General features: G+C 45.4%; 1 long non-coding RNA gene across 1 annotated transcript in view; it reads left to right on the top strand.

Annotated features, from left to right (window-relative positions):
* Positions 1-22,470, top strand: part of LOC112821627 (uncharacterized) — a 74,882-nt gene extending 52,412 nt beyond the window's left edge. The window contains exons 5-6 of the long non-coding RNA XR_012379835.1: positions 20,967-21,081; positions 21,776-22,470. This is a non-coding gene — a long non-coding RNA (uncharacterized lncRNA). The remainder of the gene's footprint in view (positions 1-20,966; positions 21,082-21,775) is intronic.
* The last annotated feature ends 1,318 nt before the right edge of the window (positions 22,471-23,788 follow it).

The following is a 23,788-nucleotide window of genomic DNA, read 5'->3' as shown; positions in this document are numbered from 1 at the left end:
CGTATGTAGCTGCCTGCTTCTGAAACTCAGGGAATGCATTCTTTTTTCTTTTTTCTTTTTTCTTTTTTTTAAAGATTTTATTTATTTATTTGACAGAGAGAGACACAGCAAGAGAAGGAACACAAGCAGGGGGAGCGGGAGAGGGAGAAGCAGGCTTCCCGCCGAGCAGGGAGCCCGATGCGGGGCTCGATCCCAGGACCCTGGGATCATGACCTGAGCCGAAGGCAGATTCCTAAGGACTGAGCCACCCGGCCGCCCCATTCTTTTGTTTTTCATAAGAATCAGGTAAATCAGTTTTTGCTCTATAAGGAGCAAAGAAGCCATAATCTCGTGCAATGTGTCAAGAGAGAAGCCCATGAGCAGCATGTAGGAGCAGTTAAAACATTTAAGTGAGGTGACATGTATGAAAGAGCCTAGCCCAAAGTGGACATTGAAGAAATATTTGCTTAAATAAATAAATAAATAAATATTTGCTGGGCTTGCCGATACCATTTCAACTATCAGATGCTCACCCTTCCTGAGTGCCAGGCCCAGTATGCAGTGAGTGGTGCAAAGAAGTACGTGGTCCAACTCAGGAGTTCAGGCATCTCCACCGTTGATGCTCACGGCTGTAAATGCACATGGCGGCACACGGTGATATTGAAGCCTGACAAAGGGATGGCTGAGACAAGTAGAACTTTCGGAGCTGTCTTCTGGCGAGGTTCCTGGAGGAGACAGGACTTGAGCAGAGCCAGAAGGAGAGTATTTACCTGGGAAGAGAAGACAGGAATCAGGGATGAGTGGGCAGGACATGTTTTGCTAAGAATTGAGAGGAATAGTGGGGGAAATGGAGGTGGGAATGGGAGTAGCGTCAACAAAGGCATGCACAGAAAAGGCAATCCCACCAACTAGGTACTGCAGTCAGCTGGACCGGGGAGATTGAATCCTGGCGTCGCCTCTTATAAGCTGGATGAACCTGGATAAGTTACTTACCTGAGTCTCCGTTTTCCTCATCTTTAAACTCAGACTACTGGAAACCCAGCTAACACGAGGAGCAACATGGTGTAGACCATTTGCCAGTGAGGTTAAGAGCAAGGGTTTGGGGTCAGACAGAACTTGTTTCACGTCACACTCAGCAAGCTACGGCTGGTATAGATTTGGGTAAATTAACCTCTGCAAGGTCAGTAAGGGAGATTGTTGTGGTAGTACCGTGTCATAGATCTGTCCAGACGAACAAACGAGATAACACAGGTAAAAGACACAATGCTTGGTGCTTCCAGCATGATTGGGTGCTAATTACTAGGTAATATGGTGAGAGGAATACATCTGCAGGAGAGGAATGTGAAATCAGTGCAAGGACAACTTCACCAATCGCCCTTCAGGCTGGAGGGTGTAAGCCTAGACACTTCCTTCCCTCCAGTGGCCAGAGGCACCTTAAGCAAACCACATGATCTACCTGGAACTGAAGCAACATGGGAGCTTCTGCCAGGTGCCCCTAGGGCCTGACAAAAGCAGACGTTTCCATGACTGCCAGAACAACAAGGCCCCCAGATTGACATCTGAGCGCTACTACCATCTGTGTTTCAAAGGACAGGGGAAAATGCTCTAATTAATCAGCTGGAAAGAGACTGAATGGACATGCATACACCTGGGTGTGGCCGGCAGTGTTGAGTAAAAGCAGTAGAGAAAGAGCAGGTCACATCAAGATTCATGAAGCTTTATTGACCTGGATGGTGATGAGAAGTCAATATTGGCTACTAGTGGGAAGTTTTACTGGGGATCAAAATCCGAAGTGCAGAAGAGTTGTTTGATGTTTTCCATCACAGGACAGCCCATTGGTGTGTAGGCTTGGCTATAATTTTCTTTTGCCTCTTGAGGTAAAGACTATAACAAGTAAATTTGAAAGGAGAAATGTATTTCCACCCCCCAACCCTGGCGGTAGGGAAGGAGGGGTTACATCAGGTCTAACTAGGTTAGAGGGGGCCTGTCGCACAGGAAATGGAACATAGGTCCCAGCCTCTGCTCCCCCCACCCCGCCCTTCTCTGAAGTGTTCCCATCCTGGTGGCCTTTATGTCCCTCACTGCCATTTCGACCTCCTACCGGGGAAGGAACACTTTGGACATATTTGTTTAGGTATGTTCGTTTTTACCCTGAATTGTTGAGTGTCTTCTACTGAGCTCCTGTTACATCCAGTTCTCACACTCTGCTGGGGAAGGCAGACACATGCAGGTAACATACCACCAGTGATCATTGTTTTAGTGGTGGAATGAGCACGGTGCATTGTTGCTTAGAGGCGAGGCCAGAATGAACATTCCAAAGTGCAGTCTGATGCCCACTGCCTCTCTCTGTCCTGTGTCCATCACTGGAGGGCAGAGCAAGGATCAACATGGAGAGGGTACCCCCTCCAGATAGGTCTGGGGGTACTGGTACTCCCGTGCTCAGCGACATAGCCTGGGTTGAATGGTTCAATCAATAATCCATCAATCATGGCTGCTTGCCTGCTGTGGGCACACCTGTGTGCTAGATGTTTTTGTGTAGGGAGCAGGGTGGGTAAAGAAGGCATGTGGGGGCTGCCCTCAAGGGGTTCATAGCCTAACTGGAGAGGTAGAAACTAAGCTAGCAAGCAGATGTGGTGGGAAGGGGTTTTGTTTCTGTTCTTTCTCTCTTTTTCTTGGAATGCCTACTAGGGTGGGATGCAGAGGGAGACAGACTCTTCTAGCATGACTGGGTACAGATGTACATGCTGTGCACTATACAATTTGAGGGGGAGGCATTCACATAGACAGTGAGTGACCCTACTGGAAGAGTCCTGGGTGATACAGAAGGTCACATAATTTTAGAGATCTCATGCCCGGAAGGCAACCCACTGTGAAGTTCTCCTTCCCTAATCCCATTCTCCACTTGGCAGGCTCTAGTGCCCTCTAGAGCAGTGTTAATCAATAGAACTTTGTGTGATGATGGTGATGTTCTTTATCTGTGCTGGCCCACATGGAGGTCGCTAAACACATGTGCCAGCTGGACACTTGAAATGTTGCCAGTGTCACTGGGGAACCAAACTTTAAATGTTATTTAATTTTAATTAATAATTTAAGTAGCTCCCTGTGGCTAATGGCTAGTATTGGAGAGCACAGCTCTGGAGTGAAGGATAGGCAGCCTAATAAGAAGTAAGACCCCCGAGATGAGAGCAAAAGGATATAAAGTGACTAAGGGCCTTTTGAAGAGGAAGAAGATGTAGACAGTTCAAGGGTGAAGAAGTTTCTCTGCCAACCGTGAGGGAGCAGACATTTAAACAGGGTCAGGAACACCGATGCAAAAAAATCAGTGGCCAGTCACACAGTATATGAGTTGATTTATATGAAATGTCCAGAATGGAGAAACCCATAGGGTCAAAAAACTGATTAGTGGAGAAATGAGGGAATGGAGAGTGGCCGCTTAATGGGTCCAGAGTTTCCCTTTGGGGCAATGAAATGTTTGGAACTAGACAGGGGTGGGAGTTGTATGACACTGGGAATATATGAGATGCCACTGAGTTGTACATCAAAAATTTTATGTCGTGGAAATTTTACTTTAGTTGAAAGAGAACCCAACTCCCTGGCAGTGAGAGGGGAGCTGGTACTACTGACAAAAACATACGATCAGGGGCTCCTCGGTGGCTCAGTCAGTTAAACGTCTGCCTTCGACTCCGGTCATGGTCCTGGGGTCCTGGGATCGAGTCCCTCATCCGGCTCCCTCCTCAGTGGGGAGTCTGCTACTCCCTCTCCCGTCCCCCCTGTTTGTGCACTCGTGCACTCCCTCTCTCTCTCTCTCTCTGTCAAATAAATAAGATCTTAAAAAAAACCCATATGAACACTCCCATGTCCCTAACTCTCCTTGTGATCTCTAAAGAGGTGGCATATATGATATATACCCAAAATAAAGCACTTTTATACATACTTCAGGATTCTGTATGAATGTGCGTGTCGCAGCTGACATGTAAGACCACTTGCAGTTTCGGCTGTCCGATTTGGGACAGAGATGTATGCTGGTGTGATCAAGGAGTATAGTTAGGAATGACCAAGGACTAGACTATTGGGGTGGGGGGGGAATGTATCAAGATAGCTTGCAAGGGTAAACCTCAGTCATTCATTCCCTCTGATTTGGTCTGTTGGGTTGTATTAGGCATTATAGACTTGAGAGCTTGAAAGGACCCAAAGTGATCATTAGGCCATCCTCTTCCATTGGGTACTACCACCCTCCAAGTGAAGGCGACCAGATGGCCCAGACTGGCAATTATGGAAGTAGTAGTACCAGCAGTGGCTCCCATTAATGAGGGCTTACTCTGTGTGCACGGCACTGCACTAAGCATATCACACGTATTATTCTGCTTACGTTTTATTCTCTCCACAACCCTATAGGGTATGCATCAGTTCTATTTCAGAGATGAGAAAGCAGGTCCAGAGCACTCATTCAAACCAGAAAGCATCAGAGCCAGAATTCAAACCTACAAATATCTGACCCCAAAGCCTACTATTTTTTTTTTTAAGATTTTATTTATTTGTTTGACACCGAGAGAGACAGTGAGAGAGGGATCACAAGCAGGGGGAGTGGGAGAGGGAGAAGCAGGCCTCCCGCCAAGCAGGGAGCCTGATGCAGGGCTAGATCCCAGGAGCCTGGGATCATGACCTGAGCTGAAGGCAGACGCTTAATGACTGAGCCGCCCAGGCGCCCTCCAAGCGTATTCTTGTAACTGCTACTCAACATTGCTTCTAATATATTGTATTTATTGCACTGTTTTTTTACTATCTTTATTTCACTATTTCCGGGGTAAAAGTGGCATTTTTATGAAAAAAAAACATCTTACCATCATCCCTTGGCCATGTGTTATGCATTTCCTCTGCCATAGCTTTGTTTACTTCTTCTCTTCATCTCTCAGATTCCATTCACCCTTCAAAGCCCAGCTCGGGCCCAGAGTCTCCATGAAGACTTCCTTTGTCCTTTTAGATCAGAATGATCTCTCCCACCTCTAGATTCCTGTTAACACTTTTTAAAATTTTTTTGATAAATTATTGTTTTTAAGTGTTAAGAATTTTAGCATATAGCTCAATGGATTTTTATATATATATTACCTGTACAGCCATCAGATCAAGATATCAAATGTTTGGGCGCCTGGGTGGCTCAGATGGTTAAGCGTCTGCCTTCGGCTCAGGTCATGATCCCAGAGTCCTGGGATCGAGTCCCGCATCGGGCTCCCTGCTCCTTGGGAGCCTGCTTCTCCCTCTGCCTCTCTCTCGCTCTCTCTCTCTGTGTCTCTCATGAATAAATAAATAAAATCTTAAAAAAAAAAAAAAGATATCAAATGTTTCTAGCACTCAGAAGATTCCCTTGTGCCCCTTCCCTGTCTATCCCCGGAAGATGAATGCCAAGTCATGGAGCACCTACTTTCCAAATCACACACATGACAGTTATTATTGACTACCTAGACTAATCAGGTACATTTAAGGTAGATTGCTTAGGGCTAAAAGTGACTATAGAATTTGTTTTGTCCATGTCCTTCATTTTCCATGGGAGAAACATGAGCCCTAGAGTTATCTGCACAAAGTGATAGAATGAGTTAAGTATTTAGTTAGTGCTAATAGAATATTTGGAGCTATAAGGAACATAAAACTTAATTCGAATTCAGCAGTAAGGAAATGTATTACGTCATGCAAGAAAAAGTTCACTGGGTACGGGAGCTTCAGAGTTGCTTAATTCAGCAGCTCAATAACATCATCAAAGATCAGGTTCTTTCCACTGTTCTGTCATCCTCAGGATGTTGACTCTGACCTCAGATTGGCCCTGCTTAGTCACAAATTGAGTACAGAAGTTCCAGGCGTCAGGCCCTTCAGTGTCCAAAGGATGAAGAGATTGTCTTCCTCTTCTTGTCTTCCTTGGAAGCCAAGAATCTTTCTCAGAAATCCTCCAGCACATTTTCCCCCCAACATTTTTTTGCCAGAAATGGGTCCGATGGCCACCCTCGTGTCAATTACTGTCAAGGGGAATCAGACCCTCATTGATTCCTGGGTCTGCAGATGCGTCTTTCCTTCTGGAGTCACGTGGGAAAGAGGCAGATATTTGGGCACAACCGGGGGGTTCTGCCAGCAATGGAAGAAGAAAGAATGGATATTGTGGAGTTAAGGAATGGTGTTTCCTACGTTAGTGCGCCCAGGTAGCCTAAAACCTACTTGAAGACAGAAACTGTTTTGCATTTTCTTGAGTCTGCCATGATACCCATGAAGGCAGTCAAGGGCCCACTAAGACTTTCTTTGCTAGCTTAGGACAGATTTTTTTCCCTTAATTTTAAATTTATGTCCAGCTTTACATATATAAGGTAAATAATGCATATTTACTCAACTTGAAAATTTCCAGATGTAGTTTTCTTCGTGTTTCTTGTATTGGGGGTTTATTGGGTTTTTTGGAGCTGTGGGTTTATAGTTTTCATCAAACTGGGAATTTTTCCAGCATTATTTCTTCAAACAGACTTCTGTGCTCCCCCACTCCCTTTCAGAGATGGCAACTATACACATATTAGGTTGTGCAAAGTTGTCCCAAAGCCGACTGATGCTCTTTTTATTTATTTTCATTCTTTTTCCTTTTTTTCAAATAATTTTTTAAAGATTTTATTTATTTATTTGAGAGAGAGAGAGAGAGAGAGAGCACAAGCTGGAGGAGGGACAGAGGCAGAGGGAGAAGCAGACTCCCCATCTAGCAGGGAGCCCGATGTGGGGCTCGATCCCAGGACCCTGGGATCATGACCTGAGCCAAAGGCCGACGCTTAACTGACTGAGCCACCCAGGCGCCCCTCATTCTTTTTCCTTCAGCTTAAAATATTCAGAGTACCAAGGTGCCGTATTTGGGGGTAGCATATCTTGAGCCCGGCCAAATTTTTTCACAAGACCCAATGAAAATTCAGATTTCCTTGCTGATTGGAGAGTGTGTGCTGCTGTCCATCCATCTGTAGAGATGGACAATCGTGATTGTTTTCTTCCCTTGTAGTTAAAACCTACTCCTGTGCTTACCTTGGTGGACTGCGGAGTTTTCTTCCTCTAGGGCAGCAAGACATGTCAAACCGTGGTGGTGGAGAAATAGATGGTTCCTGAAATCAGACTTCTTGCTCATACAGCAACTTCTGCCTGGCCTAGGAGAGAAGAACATATCAAAATTCATCTGCAAAAAGGGAGGGAAAGAGCAAGACAAAGTCCACTTACTTTGGGAAAATCCCACAGTTATCACTGACCAACAAAAGCTCTGCCTGGAGTGGGAGTGCAAACCTTTGGCTTGATCACTGAAATCTCTGTAGTCTGATCTCATAGCAAGCAAACACACACACACACACACACACACACACACACACTCTATATATATATATATATATATACACATATATATATATATCCGTATGTATGTGTATATATATATGACTCAGTCAGTACAGCATGTGACTCTTGGTCTCAGGGTCATGAGTTTGAGCCCTATGTTGGGTATAGAGCTTTACTTAAAAATAAATTTAAAAAATAATAATTAAAAAAAACAAAATAGCCTTCATTTAAAAAAAATTATTTATTTGACAGAGAGAGACACAGCGAGAGAGGGAACACAAGCAGGGGGAGTGGGAGAGGGAGAAGCAGGCTTCCCGCTGAGCAGGGAGCCCGATGCGGGGCTCGATCCCAGGACCCTGGGATCATGAGCTGAGCTGAAGGCAGACGCTTAACGACTGAGCCACCCAGCCGCCCCAGAGCCTTCATTTATAAAACACATTTCACGTACATTATCCTATTTAATCCTCACATGAGATAACTGAGGGTCAGAGAATAGCTTGTCCAATATCACACAGATGGAAAATGATGGAGTCCTCTGACTCCCAAGTCCTGTGTTATTTTCAGCACATCAGCATTGCCTCACATACATACAGGGAGACAAAACCACTGGAAGGTTGCACACTATCATTAAAGAAGTAAATTGATTAAAACGATATTCACAGTATGACCTTCATCTGTTAGAAAACATATTTATACACGTAAATACATACAAAGAATGCAGGAAGGATATGATATGTTGAAATAGACGGGGAGTTTATGTGACTTTTTTCTATTTTGACTGGTCAGTATGACCTAGAGTAGCACTGTCCGATGGAACTGTCTGCCATGATGGAAATGTGCTGTATCTGCACTGCCCCCCAATACAGTAGCCACTAGATACATGTCTAATTGACCACTTGTAATTTGTCTAGTCCTAACTGAGAAGTAAGTGTAAAATACACACTGAGTTTTTAAGGCTTAGCATGAAAAGAAGAATGTGAAATATCTCATTTAGTTTAGTTTTTATACTGATTGAATGTTGAAATGATTCTATCTTGGATACACTAGCTAAATAAAACATTATCAAAAGCAATCTCACTTGTTTCTTTTTACTTCTTTTAATGTCACTACTAGAAAATTCTACATTATATACGTGGCTCACAGTATGTATCTATTGAGCAGCACTGGTCTAGAGTTCAAGAGCATGAAATTCTCTATCAGGCCCACTTGAGTTCAACTCCCAGTATTCACTTTTCTAAGTAGGTGACCTTGAACAAGTTACAGAACTCATCCCTTGTTCTTTTTTAGCTGTTAAACAGGAATAATGATTGTCCCTAGCTCAGAGAGTTATTGTTAGGATTAAATCGGTTGATGATGGAAAGCCTCTACAGCAGGGAGTGCCTGGCACCTTTTAAGTGCTTGATAAGAATTCGTCACCATTCTTTTTTCTAAATTTTCTAAGGTTGATGTGAATTTCTTATATAATAAAGATTAAAAAGAAAATTGAAATCATTAAATTTTTAAATAAAGCAATTATTTTTAACCCTGGTCAGAAGCTGAGTATTTATGCTGTTTTAAAGCTGTACAGTCATGTTTGCTTTGTTTTAGTGTGTGTGTGTGTGTGTGTGTGTGTGTGTGTGTGTGTGTGTACAAACCTTGGACGCAAGTGGAGTTGGGGACCATCACAAGTGACCATTTATTAGGCAATCTCATTCTTGCCTTCTGACCCGGGTCCTCCCCCTCCATCAAAGGGAGGGGGTAATTGCATCATGGTTCCCCCTGGCATGCACAACACACCAAGTGTTCGCCTATATTTAGCCAACATGAAGTCACTGAAACTCTATGCCCACTAGATGCAATTAGTGCTTTGTTATTTGTTGCTCACATGGCTTATATCCTGACTGCTCTGCATAGTTTATGTCCTTAGATGAATTTAAAAGAACTGAAAACCTTTTGTGCTGAGAAAACTGCTTGGGGAGTAGGAACTGAAATCCCAAGTCACTGAATCCCCTGGAAGGGACCCTGAGGTGAATGCTTGAGGCCTCCTGCAAGCCAGCGAGACCTCAATTATCCTCGTCTTTGATGGCAGGGGGAGGAGCAGGGTGAGCAGGCTGGGGAAGGAAGGGTTGGCTGTATTCTACCCAACCGGTGGAAGCAGCACGTCTGGTCGGTGGCTCCCAGGAACGGTCCCAGCTCCAGTTTCCTTCCTGCAATCAGAAATGGCACCTGGAACACAGAAACACAGAGCAGCTCAGCAGGGCTGACTCTACAAGGGGACAAGGGCTGGGGGCTGCCCACAAGGCATGGTTTCAGAGGTTCACCATGTTGGCTAGTGCCTCCATTTTACTCTTGGGGCCTCTTCCCTCTAGTTTAAGGCTCTAAAGTACATGAGGTATTCATAAAAGTGTTTTACAGGGTAAAGCAAGATATTCCTGAGGCCAAAGATTCTAGACAAAAAGTTAGAGACCAGTTGACATGCTTATACCCTCAAACATTACCGTTCTCTTGTGCTCTGTGTCTTATTCCATCACTCAGACTTTTATTCTAAAATAGATGATTTTATGATGAAAAAGATTTAAAAGCTATTTTTAAAAGAAGATGAAACTTCATTTTGAAAACCATTTTTTGAAACTATTGTTTTTATATCGCAGATTTTATTAAAAGTGAGAGGGGAAAAAAAGTGAATGAACATTTCAGAAAAGCATAAACAAACCCAATTTCATTTATCAACTACAGAGACACAGATTTTAGTGAGTTTTAAATATTCATTCCTTCATTTAACAAATATTTACTGAGCACCCAGTGTGAATAATAGTAGTGTACATTGGTGTCCTCGCTTTATCTTTCATTAAATAATCATAATTGTTGTAATTTTACTAACAAATATGTTTCTGACATCATTCTTCTTCGCTTGCAATACAGATTTGGGGATGTTATTAAAAATTTATCCGGGGACAACATTAAAAAGAAAATGAAAGCAACCACATAAGCTCAACTCAGTGGCAGTTGGAAGTGGCCTTGTCTATGAACAGAACATTGTTATATCCCAATGCACTGTGAGAAAGAGGTTACAGACAATGACCAGCACATCTTTTTTCTCTCTCACAAAAGAAGTATGCAAATAAGTTCAGGGGAATTCATTTCAGGGGAAACATTGAGTCAACTCAGATTGATTAAAAAGTAAAGTATTTCAAACTTCAGCATTCTATTATTAGTAACAAATTAATTTCCACATACTTCACACTTTAATGAGAATAGCTGTGTTGGATAGTAACCAGTCATCAACACCTCAGTGTGAATGAAGATCTGAGAGTAGATTCTCTGAGAGGGAGTGAGGTAGCTAGAAGGAGAGAACAGTGGGTGCTTGGAGCAGGCAGGGGGCACCCTGGGAAGAAAATGTCTCTAACTTCCTAGTTTGCACAGGAACCCTGGTCTCTGGAATAATCTGCCTAGATTCCAAGTCCTACTTCCCCCCAAATCATAGCAACTGCGTTCTTTACAATGACAATTCATACTTTACTTCTACTAATTGCTATGATTACCATTACTAATTACCATGATGGAAAAGAGAAGACTGCTCTTTCTGAGAGTTTTTATAGATTGACAGTCATAGTGATCATTTATGGTTAAGTGTTTAAATGCATTAAAGTGGATGCAGTAAGGCTGGAAATACATATTGTTGCTATGGTTTAAGATCTAAATAAAAATAATAAGTCCATTAGCACAACAGTTAAAATATGCCATAGTATAATTGACAATAGCTTTTACTACCAGAAGTATATAACAGATGATGTTTAAAAATTTCATAAAGAGCATATTTTCAAATCTGTGTGCAAAAGATAGATTATTCAATAAATGGGGTACCTATTTGAGAAAGAAAATAAAGAAAAATAAAATGTCTATCTCACTCTTTATATAAAATCCATTTAAAAGGTCTAAAAATTTAAACATAAAATAAATGAATCCATTAAAATTTCAGAAGATAAACTGAGTGTGTATTTTTTTATAATCGTGGAGTGAGGAAGTTCTTTTCAAGCAGAAATTCTCAAAGAAAAAACTGTCAGTTGGGCTTTTTTTTTTTTTTTAAGTTAAAATGTCTCCACAGCAAAAATTGAAATGTCTCCTTACTTCACAGAAACAAGGTTGAAATAATACTGGGGGGAAATGTGCAATAATAATGACAAAGGGATACGATAAAATATGCATAAAACACTTACAATGACCATAATAAATTTTATATAGAGGAACAAACAATACTATAAAAAATGGGCAAAGACTGGAATAAGGAGTTCAAAGAAGAAGCATAACTGTCCCCAAACTGTTGAGCCCGGTTAAGATGTGAAAGGGAGACACTCTCCAGACCACCAGCCCAAGCCCCCGTTTTACAGGGGGAAACTGAGTCTCAGAAAAGTTCAGTGAGAGGCCTCATGGCAGCCAACCCATTAGTGCAGAATTAATTCAACTTTACCTTGAAAACGGTCTCTAGAAATCTTTAGGCATCAAAAGTGAACAAAAGAAGATGAAGCTGCCACCCTCTGCATCCAGACCTCTGTGTGTGGCTTCCAGGAGAACATCAGGGAGAACACGGGAGAAGCAAAGGGAGATCCCAAGGCCCTGATGGCACTCTTGTCTGCAGAGTGAGAGGGACCCAGCTCATTTGGCTTGGTTGCTCTTGCAGTGGCTTTCAGAGGCTCATGTTGTGAGACACTGAGTTAAAAAGACATTCCAGGTCAGCCCCCATTTGTCTGGATGACAACCTCCAGCCCAGCTCTGCTAAAGGTCACTGCCTGCAGGGCAAGGCCTTGCCAACAATGGATGCAAAGACCAGACCTGCCATCCAGGACTGGACACTGATACAATATGAATGGAAACTAACAAGAGGGCGGAGAAAGCAAAATCTGTATAATCCTAGTTGTTTTAGCTATTGCCTGGGGCAGGGGTTCCCTAAATCTGGCCTGGACACTGTGGCCATGGGAAATAATACTTTTAGGTAGTATACAGACACTTTTGAAATTTTAACAACCTTGTATTTGGTTCATTATGTCTCCATACATAAGTGGCCCAACAAAGTCATGATCTCACATACATGGTTTTAAGGATAAGCCTGCAGTAAGTGTTTAGGTTAAATAAATGACTTCATTTAAAGAACAATGCTGGGGGCACCTGGCTGGCTCAGGTGGAGCATGGGACTCTTGATCTTGGGATTGTGAGTTTGAAGCCCACATTGAGTGTAGAGGTTACTTAAAAATAAAATCTGTAAAGAAAGAAAAGAAAGAAAGGAAAGAAAGAAGAAAGAAAGGAAGAAAGAAGGAAAAGGAAAGAAAGAAAGAAAGAAAAAGAAAAGGAAGGAAGGAAGAACAATGCTGAGTATTAATGGTGCAGGTGTTTGAACACAGCAAAGATGGTGAATAAAGTTTGCCAATGGCTGAAGTTTGTGTGATTTTTTTTTTTTTTAACAGAGAGAGCGAGAGAGGGAACACAAGCAGGGGGAGTGGGAGAGGGAGAAGCAAATTCCCTGCTGAGCATGGAATCCCAGGACCCTGGGATCATGACCTGAGCCGAAGGCAGACGCTTAACAACTGAGCCAGCCAGGCGTCCCTTGTGTGATTTTTCTGCACCAGTTCTGGAAAGTAATACATTTTACAATGCCTGCCAACCCATGCATGCATACATACATGTACTTAGCTGTAAGAAAGACTGAGAAACAACGTTTGCCACTATTTAGGTGATGCACTCTGGACCCTTGATTCATCTTTGACTCCCCCCGTGCCCTTGTCTTTCTCCTTCTCCCCATAATCAATTGTCTTTAAGTTCTTCCTGTCAGTTCTGCTTCTAAAGAGTCTTTATTCACCCCTTTTTCCATCTCCAGGGCTTCCTTCCTGGTCTCTGCCCTCATTACCTTTCACCTGGACGAAATCCTAGCTCATCTCCTCGCCTCCAATCCAATTTTTCTCCTTCAATCCGCCCTCCACACTGCTGCCAAAAAGGCCTTAAAAAAAAAAACAAACAAACTCTGAGCTGACCCTGTTGTGCCCCAGTGCACAGGATAAAGTCCAAGCTTCTCAGCAAGACTTGAAAAGCACCTGGTTGCTGGTTCCTGCTGACCCTTCCAAATTCCAACCCTGGCAGAATCAGGACTAGAAACCCAGGTCTCTTGATTCTCGAGTCTAGGACTCTTCTCAGCATACCACGCTGCCTCCTCGAGGAATCCCTCCCTGTCCTTTTCATTCCACAGGTGATATCTGCATAGCCAGACTGACTTGCTGGCACCGGGAGTTTTTGTGTTTTTTTTAAGATTTTATTTATTTGAGGGAGAGAATGTAAGAGAGGTCACAAGCAGGGGGTAAGGGTAGAGGGAGAAGCAGACTCCCGGCTGAGCAGGGAACCCGAGGCAGGACTTGATCCCAGGACCCTGGGATCGTGACCTGAACCAAAGGCAGACGCTTAACCGACTGAGCCACCCAGATGTCCTGGCTCAGGGAGTTTTAAGTATACCCTGAAAAAGTAGACCAGGCCACAGACAAGGGTACTGTGTCCCTTATCCATTACGAGCACATCATGTCATAAGTGATAGATGTGAACAAAAAGGAAATGGAAAGTGTCTATTAGGCAGGGCGCCTGGCTGGCTCAGTCAGTAGAGCATGGGACTCTTTTTTTTTTATTTTTTATTGTTATGTTAATCACCATATATTACATCATTAGTTTTTGTGGAGTGTTCCATGATTCATTGTTTGTGCATAACACCCAGTGCTCCACGCAGAATGTGCCCTCCTTAATACCCATCAGCAGGCTAACCCATCCCCCCACCTCCCTCCCCTCTAGAACCCGCAGTTTGTTTTTCAGAGTCCATCGTCTCTCATGGTTCGTCTCCCCCTCCGACTTACTCCCCTTCATCCTTCCCCTCCGGCTATCTTCTTCTTTTTCTTTTTTCTTAACATATCTTGCATTATTTGTTTCAGAAGTGCAGATATGTGATTCAACAGTCTTGTACAATTCACAGTGCTCACCGTAGCACATACCCTCCCCAATGTCCATCACCCAGCCACCCCATCCCTCCCACCCCCCACCACTCCAGCAACACTCAGTTTGTTTCCTGAGATTAAGAATTCCTCATATCAGTGAGGTCATATGATACATGTCTTTCTCTGATTGACTTATTTCACTCAGCATAACACCCTCCAGTTCCATCCACGTCGTTGCAAATGGCAAGATCTCATTCCTTTTGATGGCCGCATAATATTCCATTGTGTATATATACCACATCTTCTTTATCCATTCATCTGTCGATGGACATCTTGGCTCTTTCCACAGTTTGGCCATTGTGGACATTGCGAGCATGGGACTCTTGATCTCAGGGTTGTGTGTTCGAGCCTCACTGTTGGGTGTAGAGATTATGAAAAAAAAATAATAATAAACTTAAAAAAGAAAGTGTCCATCGGGCAAAACTGAATTCACGTTGAGGACCACCAGTACTGCATAAGGATTATATAAGGCCATCCTCACTTTGCAATTCTTCCACAAGAAGCAGATGGTCTGTAGTGAATTTAACCCATTGGTTAAATTCCAGAGTCTAGATCAGCCTACTAGAGTCAGCGGAGTATACCCCACTCCCCCACCCCCACCCCCACTGATGGTAGGCTGGCCTTAGCTAATGGAATATTAGCTGACATGACACACAGAGGCTCCAAACGTGTTTGCCAGCTTTGACTCGGCCTCTTGAACAGGTAACGCCCTCTGCCAGAAGAGCTTGCCTCAGGTAGCCTTTGTCCTTTCATCCTGGGTCCGGAAACAGAACCAGGTGGAACCTGGATCTGACCCTAAGCCAGGAGTCCAGCCTAGCTCAGCCAGCCCAGGTGAGCCCAGCTGAGATCTCACCAAGGCTGCCCTGCAGACCCATTAGCGAGAAAAATAAATGTGTGTTGTCCCCAGCCACTGAGATTTTTGAGGTAGTTTGCAACGAAGCAAAAACTGACTAACCTAAAAGTAAAGTGGGTTTTGTTTTATTTTCGTTTTTATCAAGCTAAAAATCAACTCCTTTTCCTTTTGTGGATTATCTGCAGGGGGAAAAGTAATAGCTCAGTTGACCTTCTGCTAGCCCCTAGCATATTTCTGGGGCATCTCCCAGCATGCCGGTTGCGTAATGCAGAAAGCTCTGCAGCCTCATTCTCACATTAGCCTGACAAGAAAGTAAATTAGGACTGTTACACTCCTGCACTCACTCCCCCACTTAAGTCACTGCCAAGCCCAAACTAAAACAGAAAATCCGGTGGCCCTGTGTTTAAACTGGCATAGCCATGCTACTGCTTCTCCTTTCAGAAACTGCCGACTGTTTTTATCAGGGGTCTCCAGCGTTGGGGATCCTGCCCCAGTAGTTTTAAGCCACGATTTTTTTTTCCAGCAAGAGTTCATGGTGCCCGAGTCCTTTTATAAAAGGAATGTTCCCAAGGAGGAACCAGCAAGGGTCAACTCCACATGTCCAAAGGCCGGATCACCCAGACCTCGTTTTCCTCTAGCTGAGGTCGCGGAGGCGCGTCCTTGCCCTCTGTTTGGGCTCCTCCGTGTTTTCCTTCCCCTCCCCGGGACTGCCCCACTCGCGCCTGTTGTCACCAGGTCTTAAGAGCGGGCGGAGGTCCGCCTCCCCGCCGCCCGGAGCCTCCGCGCCATTGCAAACGCTCTCCTCCAGGTGGCAGTAGAGAGCCACTCCCCGCCCGGCACCTTACGTCACCTTGTTTACCCGGCTCCGGGTCATTTTTAGATCTAAGATCACAGGATGTTAATTGGGCCAATGATTTCCCATTCGTTTTGGCAAAAGGCCCTTCTTGTGGGCGTCCGGACAAGCACGATGTCCTTCTTGACAATGAAATTTTGCTGCGGGGAGTACTGACTCGCAAACACTTGGAATTTCATCTTTAGGAGATGGGAAAGCTGCGCTTTGGTATGTGCTATGGGCTTGTGTCGGGGTCACTTTCGTTTTGGAGCCCGAATGAGGGTGGCATGAACTAGGGAGAGTGGGGAGGCCAGATACTACAGTAGTGTCTGGGTGACATCTCCAGAGCCAACCAAGAGCCCGCAGGAGGAGTCTGCCTTTTGCACTCCCCGCCCCCCCCCCCCCCCCCCCGGTATAAAATAATTACTCAGCAGGAAAGCATTTGGACTTTGGAACTTGGAGGAATAAGGAAAACAGCTGATCTGGCCAATCTGTGTCCTGATTCACTGTGGGGAGACACTGTGAAGCTCAGGGGCTCCGAGAGGCGCCTGCCTCAGATGCCCTCGCCCAGGAACTGGATCTCAATGTCTCATACATCACACATTTCACAGGCTGGAACTTTTCATGCCAACACAACAAGCACCACTTATTTATTACTCCCACGCTACCCAGCTACTGATGAGGACAGGTGAGGCCCAGAGGAGCTAAATGGCCTCGCTCACTCTCTCATCTCCAGGCCTGGGTTGTGTGAGCCCCAGTAAAAGCATCAGAAGCCCTGGAGTTTCTGCTCTTTCTGCGCCAGCTTTGGTGGGTAGGAGATGGAAGGCGCCAGAGTTTGCGGATGACTGTGCAGGAGGCAAAATAAACAAATAGAAGTCCTCAGTTATGCAATCCTTTACAAGAAGAAGGGAGACACATCATATGCTCAAGGAAAGCAAGAGAAAATCTATAATGTTAAAAATAAATGAGCCTCCAAGTTTTTTAAGTGCCTATTCCTCTCTGTCCAGCCCCCATCTCATCCTTTTAGCACTCCTGCAACTGCTGGGCTTACAGAAAGCCTCCCAGAGAGGGCAGAGTCCCTCTCAATCGGGTCTTGTGAAGTCCCCTGGAGTGATGGCACTGGCCTGGAGAGATAGATGGTTTTCCCGTGGGCAGGAAGGGAAGGAAAATTCTCTTCAGTTCGAGGCCACGACCATTTCTCGAGCACCTGATCTGTGTCAGCTACTCAGGCAGGCAATAGAGGGTTATAAAAACATGGAAAGTCACAGTCCCCGCCACTACAGAACTTTGAGTCTTGGTGGTATAAGCTTATCATCATAGGGAATTTTCGCTCCTTTTGGAAAGCACGTGCTGAAAGAAGAGTTGAAAGAGATTTACAACAGAAAAGGAGAATGTAAGGTAAATAGTTTGGAAAAGCATACCTCCACTGGGGTGTCTACTTAAGAGTGAGTTGGGTGGGGGGGCTCCTCAGTGGCTCAGTCGGTTAAGCGTCTGCCTTGGGCTCAGGTCATGATCTCAGGGTCCTGAGATCGAGCCCCACATCAGGCTCCCTCCTCTACAGGCAGCCTGCTTCTCCCTTTCCCTCTGCTTCTCCCTCTGTGCTCTCTCTCTCTCTGTCAAGTAAATAAATAAATAAAATCTTAAAAAAAAAAAGTGAGTTGGGGGGTGCCTGGGTGGTTCATTCATTAAGCATCTGCCTTCAGCTCAGGTCATGATCTCAGGGTCCTGGGATCGAGCCCCGCATCGGGCTCCCTGCTCAGCAGGGGAGTCTGCTTCTCCTCCCTCTGCCCCTCCCCAGATCATGTTCTCTCTCTCTCTCTCTCTCTCTCTCTCTCTCTCTCAAATAATTTATTTATTTATTTGAGAGAGAGAGGGAGAGACAGCAAAAGAGGGAACACAAGCAGGGGGTGTGGGAGAGGGAGAAGCAGGCTCCCCACTGAGCAGGGAGCCCGCTGCGGGGCTCGATCCCAGGACCCTGGGACGATGACATGAGCCGAAGGCAGAGGCTTAACAACTGAGCCACCCAGGTGCCCCCATAAATAAAATATTTTTTTTAAAAAGTGGGTTGGGAACAGGGCTTGGCAACAATGGCAGAGCAGCTTGGTAGACAATGGGAGCCTGGCACCCCAGGCACTCTGGGGCTCTAAGGTGATGGAGGGAGGTGGAAAGAGGAAAGAGACACTTGCTCAGGGTCAAATGGTGCATCGAAGGGCAAGGATTTGAACCATGGAATTCTCCAAAGAAGGTTCAGGAGTGGGGAGCATAACCTAATAGCTGCCTCTAGTAGGGAGCATTCCCTAGAGCTGCTTGCTTATAGGACAAGCATGGAGACCTGGCTTCAGTTTCCTGCATCTGTGAAGAGGAGGTAATACAGGAATAGAAAAAAATAAATGGCCCCAGAGACACTTACCACCCCTAAACTTGCCTTTTTAAATGCCTTTTGTCTCGAACCTCATGATAATTCAGATCCATCCTAATCACAGGGCAGAGCAAGTGGAGAAAAAGCAAACAATGAAATTTTTAAATTTTTTATGGTTATATGAAATTTAAAAATGATTTTAAAGAACTTTTTAATTGTTAGAAAACAAATAGAGACACAGCATAAAACAAGCACACAAATTAATAAATTATAAGGCAGATATTTCAGTAACCTGGCAACCACCCATGGTAGGAGACAGAACCATACCAGCAATCCCAGCAAGAACTTTTTAAGCCACAGTTAACTGTTGCAGGCTCCAAGGACAGGTCATCTGAAGGATGTTCGGAAGCCTCCAAGGAACAGATGGCCCTTCAGCCATCAACCGAGCAATGTTTATGGACTACGTATAATGCTCCCACATTCAAAATATAGGGCCTCATCCCCACACATTTTACCTGAAGGAGGTGAGAGAGGAAAGGGATCAGCATTTATTGAGTACCTACTGTATGCTAAGTGCTTTACCTAAGTTATCTCTAAGGGAGATCAACTAAGCATGAATGCTCATTATAACTTTGTGAGGTTGAGGTTACAATCCCCACTTTACAGAAGGGAAAACTGATGCATAGAGAGGTTAAGTAACTTGCCCAGGGTCCCGTGGCCTATAAGAGGCAATTGGCACTTGAAGTCAGGCCGCCTGGCTCCAGAGCCCCGCATTTTTCTCCACCACCCTCGATAAGAAGTCAGTTATATGCTAGATACTTCTGTTTGCCCTTCTAGATCCACTCTCCATCCTTCCCTACCCTGGTCTGTGCTGCAGACCTTATCAGTGGGTTCCCTCGCTCACCCTTTGGCTTTGGGTTGGGTTTAGCCAGTGGGTATCCTGGATGGGAGAACAGAGGGAGGGAGACGCGGGAGGGAGTCCTCGGTGGGGGCACCCCTGGGGCTGGCTGCGTCCCTTTTCTCATGATCACAGCTCTGGTCAGGTGGCTCTAAGCGCACAGGGCACACACTAAGATTTCGGTGACTACACCTCCCCCTGCCCCTTCAGGCCTCAGGGTGGTCAAGTAGCTGTGACTTCTTGCCCTGCCTCTGTGGTTTCCCTACATCCTGCCCACACCTTTGTAACTAGCCCCTCTATTCAACTTTCTTCAAATTACCCAATTTGACTGTGCCATCGTGTCCTGCCCAGGTCTGGCCTGATAGAAACGGGAAGGCAGGAAAGCAGCAGCTCTGAGTCCTCCCTCCCTGCATGGGCAGCATTCCTCATGGGTACAGGATTGGTCACAGGTGAATCAGAATGACCTTTCATTGCAAGGGCTCCAGGATGTTCTTTGGGGGAGGGGGAGGGAGTCCTGGCACTGCAGAGTGAGGTTGATGCCCCAGACTTAGGGCCTTCTGAGTCATGACAGGCCACCAGGGTTCTGTCGGAGAGGATCCTACGACTTCTGGGAAAAGGGCTAAAGGGAAGAAACAGATTAGGGCGGGGCGGGGGTGGGGGAAGGAGGTGTGGAAGAGGTGGGCTCCCAGAGCCAGATGGCTTGGGTTCAAATTCCAGCTCCTCCACCTACCAGATGCATGACTTTTGGCAATTCATTTAACATTTCCATGCCTAACTTTCCCCATCTGTAAGGTTGGATGATAAGAGTAAAGGAGTCAATGAATGCAGATAGCCAACCCATATTCAGGGTTATATTACTGAGGGAGATCAGGCCTTTGAACATGTTTGACCTTTGAAAAATATGGGGCAGATTCACCTGCCCCAGCCCTTTGGGGACAACGCACTGGGAAATCAGAAAGCAAACCGTGCAGCAGATTGCCGCAGCTTGGATCCCGGGACCAGCATGGAAAGCTAAGGGAGGCATGGAATCCTTCCAGTACCTCTTGGCCCTGTCCTTGATTAGGCTGCCACTTGAGGGCATACAGAGCAGATGTCCATCAGAAGACCAGAGCAAGTGAAGTTGCCAGAAAGATCTCACACTGGAAGAACCAAGTACCAACGCACTTCTCCCCTTCCTAAAGGCTGCCCTCTGTAAACATCACTTCTCTCTCCTGCATTGTCAGTTTCTCCCTCCGGAAAGGAAAAGTCTCATCAGCATACAAAGATGCTCTAATATCTTGGGACGCCTGGGTGGCTCAGTTGGTTAAGCATCTGCCTGCGGCTCAGGTCATGATCCCAGGGTCCTGGAATCAAGCCTCACATCGGGCTCCCTGCTCAGCGGGGAGCCTGCTTCTTCCTCTCCCTCTACTGCTCCCCCTGCTTATTCTCTCTCTCTCACCCTGACAAATAAATAAAATCTTAAAAAAAAAAAAAGATGCTCTAATATCTCTTATCTTAAACTCTTCTTTGATTTCACATCTTCTTCCATTTCTCTGGTCCCAAAGCAAAATTTCTTCCAAGTGTTGTCTGTAAACACTTCTTCCCTCTTGTTCTCTCCTCAATAGATCCATTAGCATTTCAGTCTCAAATTGCTCTCCCAAGCCACTCTTCTCAGTCACCAATAAGCTCCATGTTGCTCCATCTAATGGTGACCTTTTTATCTTTTTCAGCCTCTCAGCCGCATTTGGCCCGTTGGGACAACACTCTGGGTTGACACATCTTCCTGCCTCAGCTTCCGTGGATGTGCGGGATCCAGGAGGCCGAGACCCCCTCCTGCCTCTCCAGGTTTGTCAGCGTGCCAGGCCAGCAAGCCTACTCCTTGAGAGCTCCTGGGGTGTAGAGTGTGGAGAGATGAGCTCATTTAGCAGTTCTTCACAGTGCCTCAGGAAATGTGAGGAAACTTCCATCTTTGCTGATCATTGGAAGCCTGAGGCTGATGGGAGTTGGAGAGGGGAAGGTAGCCAGGGAGAAACACTGGGAGATGGCACAGGGATGAGCTCCAATCTGTGCCACCCCACAGCCCTGGCGGCTCACAGCAGTCAGATGCTGACATTCATCTCTGCATTTTTATGGTCAACTGGCCCTTATTATTCCTGTTTTACAAGGGAAGAAAATGGAAGCAGGGAGGATAGGATAAGGAATTAATTCATTTTCCCAGTCAGGGTCATATAAGGTGAGGCCGTGCCGCAATAGGGCTGTGTGCAGAAGAAGCCCTCCCCCTCCCCCACTCCTGTCCTGTGGGGTCTCCAGAACATAAAACTCAGTCTATAGCACTTTCCAAGCCTTTGCCAGAATCTTCTCTTGAGCAAACCCAGAGCAGACTTGGGACCAGAGCTCAGTCCCAGGAGCTTAGCATCACTATTCTTCATCGGTCCTGGGTGCCTTGTTTTTGTGTCCTGGGGGAAAGCGTTAGGGCAAAGAGGGAATGGGCAAGGGTGAGGCAGACACAGGAAACAGCTCTTTTTAATCTTGTCTGCAGAGACTGCGTCATGAGGATGAGAGGCGGGATTTCTCTCAGTGAGAAATGCTTGAGAGAAGCCAGTGGTGGTCTTTAACCGTTATACATTGTAAGTGTCATGGCCAAGTTCGCAGGACCAGTCTGGAGCTCCAGTGACAAAATGTCTGAGGGTTTCCCATTCCTCCTTCTTGCTTGGAAGTGGCATCCAGGGTCTCTGGTAAGGGGTGTTTTGGGTGAGGATGGTGGTTTTGTTCCCCATCGAGACAGTTTTAAGGGATGGGATTTCCACTCCTTTGTTCCTTCCGTCCCATACCCTTGAGCCAAGGAGCCTTCCTCTGCACACTCGTCCTCATCTCTTGCTCTGTGTCTTTGGAACGCTAATGAGAAATAGAATGTAGGGGCGCCTGGGTGACTCGGTTGAGTGTCCAACACCTGATTTTGGCTCAGGTCAAAATCTCAGGGTCGTGAGATTGAGCCCTGTGTGGGGCTCTGTGCTCAGCAGGGGAGTTGGCTCGAGTTTCTCCCTCTGCCTGTCCCCCTACTCGCACATGCTCTCTCTCAAACAAAGAAAGAAATCTTTTTTAAAAAATTTTAAAAAGTGGGTGCCTGGGTGGCTCAGTCGTTGGGCGTCTGCCTTCGGCTCAGGTCATGATCCCAGGGTCCTGGAATCGAGTCCTACATTGGGCTCCCTGCTCGGCGGGAAGCCTGCTTCTCCCTCTCCCACTCCCCCTGCTTGTGTTCCTGCTCTCGCTGTGTCTCTCTGTCAAATAAATAAATAAAATCTTTAAAAAAAAATTTTTAAAAAGAAGTAGAATGTAGAGAGAAGCATGGAGTCATATTAGATGTGCGTTTGAATGTGAGCTACACTGCATAGTCACTGGTGCTCTCTATGTCTCAGAGCCTCAGTTTTCCCATCTTTGAAATGCAAATAATAAAAATCACCTCGTGGAGTTATTGTGAGGAGCAGAGTCAATGTTCATATGGTTTCCGCACGGGTGCATGGTTGGTACTCAGTAAGCAGTGGCAGATATAATAAAGTTCCCATCAGGCTAGCCTTTTACCTAAATCCCTTCCTATATGAAAAAATCTGGCAAGTCACTTATATCAACTAGGATGCTTTCAACTATAAGCACAGACAATCCAACTGAACTTAAGAGTAAGGAAAATGTATCATCTACTTGAGAAATCCAGAGGTAACCTCAGGGATGGCTGATCCGTAGCTTAACAATGTCATAAAGGCCATGCATTCTTCCATCTCTCTGACCTGCATCCTCGGCCTGTCTGCTTCATCCCCTAGTCGTCTTCCTCATGCTTTCAAGATGGTGGGCACAATTCTAGATGTCACTTAGAAACACAACCACATCCAATAGCGGGAGAGGACCGTCTCTTCCTATATATGCCTGTTGAAGCAAGGAAATCTTTCTGAGAATCCACCCGGCATACTTATCCTATCCCATCAACCAGAATGATCTCATGAACTTATGCTTGAACAAGAAGACAATCACTGCAATTGGTTGTTTCAATCAGCTTTTATTCCTGAAGCAGGAGGGATGGTTATTGGATAGACAACCAACCAATGATCTGCTCCACTGTTTGTTTAGCAATATCCAAAAAAAGGTTTATGGAGCATCTATTAAGTGCTCAGGCTTTGGAGGTACTGGCATCATAGCTTAATGTCAACCACTGCAAATTTAGAACATAAATGCTGGAGATCTTGACTCACAGACAGGAGATGCTCAGGAAATGTCCTCTGAAGCAGGGAGCCAAAGGGCAAGGTGGAGGTGCCTGGGCCGGGTTCATTCATGGCCAGGAAGCAACATCTTGGAAGCAGGGCTTGCCAAGAAGGTGAGGGAGCTCCCCAAGCTTCAAGCTGGCACTCAGCTCCCAATTATGATTCCAGAATTATTAGCTTTGATTCTGTGAGAAAGGAGCACATCAAAGCCAGAATCCTATGAATTAAAATGTTGACTAATCGAGCTAATTATAGTTCAGTCATCTGAATTTTCACACAATGAGCCCGAGTTCTCATGAAAG

This window comes from Callorhinus ursinus, unplaced genomic scaffold (genome assembly GCF_003265705.2).
Source record: "Callorhinus ursinus isolate GAN/ISIS: 27379988/994484 unplaced genomic scaffold, GSC_fseal_2.0 scaffold10, whole genome shotgun sequence".
NCBI lineage: Eukaryota > Metazoa > Chordata > Mammalia > Carnivora > Otariidae > Callorhinus > Callorhinus ursinus.
The sequence above is the reverse complement of the archived record's forward strand: the minus strand, read 5'-3'. Positions and strand labels throughout refer to the sequence as shown.